Here is a 7,361-nt window from a genome sequence, read left to right as displayed (position 1 = left end):
CAGCTTGTGATAATGAAATGGATAATTCTTTTAAACACACATTGTGGTGAATTTCACCTAACAAGTGCACGAAAAATGGTGACAATTATTATTTTCACTGAACCAACAAGGAAGGAAGCAGGTGTAGCAATGAGAATGGGAGGGAGGATGTCTGCTGTATTCACTGCGGATCCCCTTCCCTAACACAGTGCTTCACGATGACCCAGTGCATGCATGGAGAGTGACCATAAGGCAGAATTAAATTGGTAAGAATTGACAGGAACCCCATGTATGGGTACAAAGTGTTCTAAGAGTATCAAGCATTTCCTGATTCAATTAACGGTCCTTAGTATTTCTATAGTGATAAAAAAGTTGAGGAAGGGCTGTAGGAAAGGGAGAAGTGGAAAAAGGCTACTGTTGTAATAATAATAATTTCAATGCTACTATAATAATAATAATTTAGTCAATTTGTTTAATTCTAATTATGCCTATTAGAAAGAAAAGAAAGAGGAGAAGAAAAAAACCCACAGTAAGGTGTCAAGTGGTGAAGATTTTCACAGCTGAAAGAAAGAAGGATAATTGTGTGAGTTCCTGTATATAAAACAATGATTATTCAATCTGCAGGAAATTTTGTAAATCCACAAGTGTTTCAAATTACTTTTTTCAATGACTATCAGAAAGAACACTCATGTAAACTTTTTGTCAGTTTACCTTTCTATAGGAAAATTCACTCTATTGAAATGTGTATATCCAGACAAATATTTCTAAGAAAAATGGTGTTTCATAAAACAGTAATTTTAGTTTAATAGTTAATTGTTATCCTTGGCTGATAATAACTAAGTATCTTATTTAAGCAAAGAATGCATTTAGCAATTTTTAGCTTTTATAGATACATATGATTAGGAGAAAAGAAATTATTAAACTACTGAAAAATAGTTCATTTATTTGTGCTTCTTTTGTTTCATACATGGTAAACATCTACAAGTTGTTATTACAGAAGATAAAAAGATCTCAGGTTTGAAATAAACATAGTACCCATAGTAAATCTCTTGCAATCCTGTGTTGGTTAAAACTTTTAATTCTGGAATATTGGACATACCGTATTATGTCTGGTTAATGCTATTCTCGCTAAGAAAATTAGGTTACTAATGTTTGCAAAACTGTATCTTTTTTTTTTTTTTGAAAACCATCTCAAGCTATTGCCCTGGTTCAAGTGCCTGGTGTCACAGCTCACAGCAACCTCAAACTCTTGGGTTTAAGCTATTCTCTTGCCTCAGCCTCCCAAGTAGCCAGGACCACAGGCACATGCCACAATGCCTGGCTATTTTTTCGGTTGCAGTTGTCATTGTTGTTTTAGCTGGACCGGGCCAGGTTAGACTTGCCAGGCTCCGTATACCTCCGGTACCCTACCCAGTGAACTATAGGCACTGCCCCAAACTATATCTTTTTGAGCTACACTCAACAATTTATAGCATTTTTTGTTTTAAGGAAAGTTTAAGTCTAAACAAGAATGAATTAAGAAAAATATGTTAACAGTATGGTCATTATCACTCACTTTTAAATGATGAAAGAGAACCTCATAATAGTCGAATTTGCTTAAATAATTATAATTGCCACAGACCAACCCTACCTGACCGATTTCTGCTTTCAATATATCTATAAAGAAAGAGGAAGCCAGACATTGTCTCTATTTGCTTCATTCATTAGTAAAAAACTCCCGCAAATTTTTATGCAGATGGAAAAATGCATGTCTAACACTTCAGTTGGCTCACGTGCTAGGAATACATCATGTGTGTATTTTAAAACTAGATTCAACTAAACTATCAGGAAGAGAAATATTGGAGTCCATAAAATGTAAGTTTTTATTATTTTCTTTGAGACAAACTAACTGCTAGTATTTTTAATATCCTCAAACATAAATTAAAAATTACAATTCAGTGATTTTCAATAAATTGCTAACATGGATCTGTGTTTTACATGCCGGGCACTGCTCCGTACTTGAACTCACTTAATCCTCAGCACAAACCTTTACACATTAAGATGAGACAGTTGACTCACAGAGAGATTAAGGGTTAATAGCTTATCTAAAGTTACACAGCTAGCAACCAAGTAATTACTAATAAAATATTTGGGAAACCTCTTCGGCCAGTCCTGTCCTAAGCGCTAGGAATGCAGAAGTGAATAAAACAGAAGGGAATCAAAAGTATTGAGAGATTATAATTTTAGATAGGGCAGTCAAATTCGTGGAAAAGAACTTTCCCGTTAGGTGAAAGGAAGGAAATTGCCTAAGTGCAAATCCCTTTAGGGGAAAACTATATGGTGACGTTTTCATCACACGGCTCCCTCCACAGGCCTCTATCTTTTTATGTTTGGTAACTTTCTCTCCTACACCTCAGGCGGAGAACGGTAAGGGTGCCTTCATGGTCCTACTGTATAGGAACGGCACTGTCCTTGTGATTTCCCTATGCCCCTTATACTCCTTTGGTCAGGGTCCCTCCGTTTCTGAGTGTGACCCTGACTCTTGCAGTTGACAGGCACATATCGGCAGCACAACTCTCAGATCCTCATTGTATCGATTTTGAATTTGTTTGTCACCAAAAAGTCCTCCAAACCAATGCATATACTTATTTCTTAGATAACGAATACAATCAGTGCTTGCATTTCCCCTTCATTCTATCCCATTTTTAAATTAAACTATTTTTCACTGACTCTGAAATTCCTTTAAATTTATCTTTCTTTACCCTAAGAGTGGTTTGGGTAATAGCCCAGGACACTATGGGTGGACATTGCTGGGGCAAGGATGAGCTGGAATAAGCGGCCATTTCAAAAAGAAGCAGCATTTTTACTTCCAGGGAACATTTTTAGGAAATGTCAGAAAGTTGGAGACAAATTATTCCTGAAAAGTAAGATTAATGCAATTTTTAAAGCAACAATCATATGTGTGTGTATGTGTGTTTTCCCCTTAAGTACCAGTAAAGGGTAAAATTGTTGAGAAGGCCATTTAAAGTCTTTGAATAACTTCAGGGGAATTACAGATCATAAATGGCATACAAATTTAGCGACAGTCGAATTCAGAGATTAAGTGCAGGGGCCCTGGAGGCAGAATACTGGGTTTGGATCCCTACTCTGCCTCTTGCCGGATGACCTTAGGCGAGTTTCTTATCCTTACTACTCCTCAAGTTCTTCATCTGTATAGTAGAGATAACTTAGGATGAATAAACTAATAAACATATGAACAGCAATTAGAACAGTGTTTGACATATACCGTGTAACAAGAAGCAGGGGAAAAAAACCCCAATACAAATGAAATAATGAAAACCTATACAGCTACAGAAATCAGAATGTTTTGTAGTAGCATTTTTGTGTGTTAAGTATGCTTATGGTTACTATACAATAGGAAAACTAACACAAAGGTGCAAGCCTACAAAACCAATAAAATATAAATTAGAGGGGCTATTTTAAGGTGATAGATGATATTTTGCTGATGGGAAATTGTCATTTGTTACAGGAATGTTGACTATTACAGCATAGAATCCTTCGCGCTTGGTATGCCTAATGATATATGTTACGATGACTCAAATTTACTGCCTTTTATAAAAGCTGTACTGTAAGGAAATCTTTGTACAGCCTTCCATGATGTCATCTTGTCTTGACTTGGCACAGGTTCATCATTTAGATATTAAGTCAATTGCTGTTCTTTTCTTACTAAGCAGTGACTCAGCAGTACTCCTGGGTGACAGCGTGATCATAAACATAAGCAAACAGAAAAATTGAGCTGCAGTGTTCAGTTATAAGATCACTCAGAAAACCCACAGTCTCCTTTTTAATCGTATTACTGTAACATCACAGAAAGCACATGACATTAATAAAGACTCCACAGAGAGCTCTCGGACCTCTAATAAACATCCAAGGATCTGTTTGAGAAACAATAACTGACAGCATAAAATTTTCCCCCAATGACTGTAGATATTCTTTAAACTTATTAACGTTTGATTTTGTTATGTAGAGTCCCTCTTGTGGTTATGTCCCACACACCAAAGGTGTGCCAAACACCCCCACCCCGTGCCCATTCAGTGAGAGCGCCCAACCCCCTCCCCTTCCCTCATCGCCCCACCCCCAACTTGAATTGAAATGAGTTTTTCTCCTACGAGGGCATGCATCAGCTCATCGACTAGCTTCATATGAGTATTGAGCATGTTGCATAATTGCTTTTCCATTCTTTTTGTTTTCTTTTTTATTTATTTATTTTTTTTATTATTATATTTTTTATATTATTGCTTTTCCATTCTTGTGATACTTTACTAAGAAGCATGGGTTTCAGCTCCATCCAGGATATCACAAAAGATGGGAAGTCCCCATCTTTTTATATGGCTGAAGAGTATTCCATGGTGTATATGTACCAAAATTGGTTAATCCATTCCTGAGTTGATGGGCATTTAGTTTGTTTCCACGTCTCGTTAATTATAAATTGAACTGTCGTTTAAACAATCTAGTGCAAATGTCCTTATGATTTTTTTTGATTAATTTTAATTCTCTGTAGATCCTAGTTATCAAGCCTTTGTCTGATTTACAATATGTAAATATCTTGTGAAAGAATACTGTTGAATATGGATACCTTGTGGCTAATATGAGTTTCTAAATTATCATAAGAGGTGTATTACCACTACTATTATTCTCAAATAATATTAAAATGATATATCAGGGTAGCAGAAACATCATAATTCTTAAGAATTAGGGAAAAATACTACTAAGATTCTGATTTATCTAGTCCAATTTTGAATTTGTCACTAAAAATTTCTCCAAATCAATGAACGTGTTTATTTACTGTTTCCCCAAAAATAAGACCTAGCAGGATTTCTATGCATTTGTTAAATGTAAGCCCTACCCAGATAATAAGACCTAGTGATGGGTGTGGCTATGCAATGTATCTGCATAGCCATGCCATGCATTTTGGTGGGGAGAGTAAAACATCCCCTGAAAATAAGCCCTAGTGTGTCTTCTTGAGAAAAAATAAATATGAGACAGTGTCTTATTTTTGGGGACACACGGTATTAGATATCTAATATACTCAGTGCTTGCATTTCCCTTCCATTCTATCCCATGTTGTTGCATTTGTACAGTAAACTGAGAGTTAACTCAAATTTTAGAAAAATGAAACTATAGCACTATATTTCAAATATTTAGCAAGATATTAAAGTCTTGGTTTTTTCATTACAATCATTGCAGACTCTACTAAGTGGGAAAACTGAAAAAATAAAAATTAGGCCAGAATGGCTGGGCACAGTGGCTCACGCCTGTGATCCTACCACTCTGGGAGGCTGAGGCAGGTGGATGCCTGAGCTCACAGGTTTGAGACCAGCCTGAGTCAATGCGAGACCTTGTCTCTAAAAATAGCTGGGCATTGTGGTGGGTGCCTGTAGTCCAAGCTACTCAGGAGGCTGAGTCAAGAGAATCATGTGAGCCCAAGAGTTTGAGGTTGCTGTGAGCTATGACCCCAGCGTACTCTGGGGTACTGAGGAGAACAAAGTGAGATTCTGTCTCAAAAAAAAAAAAAAAAAAAATTGGGCCAGAAAATTTTGCTTTTAACTGATTGTTAAAGTATTATTGCCAGATGGACCCTCATGAAGAGAAATATTCTTGATAATGTCCAACAAAAACAAATTCAGCATACAACAACAGAAAGCAGCAGCAACTTTAATATTAGTGCCGTCACCAACAGCACCAATGGCAGCAGCGAACATTTATTGGATTATTGCCAAATGACAGGTGTCTTGCTCACTGCTCTATCTGGATTTTCTCATTTAATCTTCAAAATAACTCCACAATTAGGTACAATTATTACTCTCCTTTTTCAGGTAAATAAGTACTTAGAGTAGCTTGCCTGGGAACGCAAGACAGTGAATGATATAGCTAGAATTTGAACCTAGGCAATCTCCCTATTGGGCCTGTTTTGGTGAGATGTTTTCTAAAACAGTTCCAATGGTTGGATAAATATGGACCAGTAAAAGAATTGTTTTCTCTCTCATTAATAACCCCATTCTCAATATGGTCTTCTTATGAGGTTAGTAGCTTAAATCATAAATAAGTCTTTCATACGTTTGTGTTTAGATTGAACTACTGAAAACATTTCAGTGAAGTATGTAAAATGGTATTCATTGCTATGTACTAAATTTACAGTGAATCAAAAGACTGATTTTTAAAATAGTTATTATATTTTATTGTTTCTGGAATAATGAAAAAAGTCCGTATGTATAGACTCTATACAGATGCATTTAAAAAAAAAATTTTTCATTCCAAGATTGGTTGAATCCACGAATATGAAAGGATACTGATTCTTAATAAAAGAGCATTACACCATGCATTTGGCAAATCAAGGTTACACAGACAATTTAAATGAGTTGATTGTTATCTCCTCAATGCATCCTAATATTTTGTTAAAATTTTACATTAAAAAAATTAACTTTGGACCTTGAACTATCAGCTGTGTGGTGAATTCTTCCTTTGCCTGATGCTAAGGCCTGATTAAAATATTCACCAGCAGCAGTGCAGTGTTGGATGCCAAAAGCCAACGTGGAATGCGTATATTTCATATAGTCAAGCAAAGAAGAATTTTCAACAAGAACAACCGTACAACTAAATAAGGCGGTGTGGAAAGCACTGAATGTATCAACAAAGTGATTTTGAATTGTCTTGAATTCAGGGGTGGAAATAAACAGGTGGAACATCATGTTCATTCTCTCCTGATGAATATTTATTTTTCAACAAATGGAATGAAAAGAAAAAAAACCTCAAAATGAACCAAAACACTGTATGTTCTTGCTTAGGTTTTAAAAACCAAGATGATTGTTCCACTTTGTATTTACTACTGTGTGAGTCAGTTGATTCCAGTTCAGGTCCCTGCTTAAATTCCTGGCACACAAACACACACAAAAGATAGAAGGGCAAGACATGAACACTGTATTAAAAACATTATATATTTTTCTGTTTAGAAAAGTAAACGGTCATCCTTGTTAAAAAATTCCAACAATTTTGGCGGCAAGACATGATTGTAAGAGGGACTTTACCTAACAAATGCGATCAGTGAAACCTGGTTTCTTGTACCCTCAATGAATCCCCAACAATAAATTTTTTAAAAAGGTACAAACATTGAGGGGGGTGGCCTTTCTGGAAGAGAGACAGCAACTGCCCTAAGTCTCCATTACCAATGGATCACGCCTTAGCAAGTAAAAAAAAAAAAAATTCCAACAAGACAGAAATGTACTATTTATTTAGTATTGGATTTTTTTATTAATACATAACAGATGTGTATATGTGTGTGTATGTGTGTGTGTGTGTGTATATATATATATATATATATATATTTTTTTTTTTTTTTTTTTTTT

Source organism: Otolemur garnettii, unplaced genomic scaffold, assembly GCF_000181295.1.
Source record: "Otolemur garnettii isolate 467f Iridium unplaced genomic scaffold, OtoGar3 scaffold00007, whole genome shotgun sequence".
NCBI lineage: Eukaryota > Metazoa > Chordata > Mammalia > Primates > Galagidae > Otolemur > Otolemur garnettii.
The sequence above is the reverse complement of the archived record's forward strand: the minus strand, read 5'-3'. Positions refer to the sequence as shown.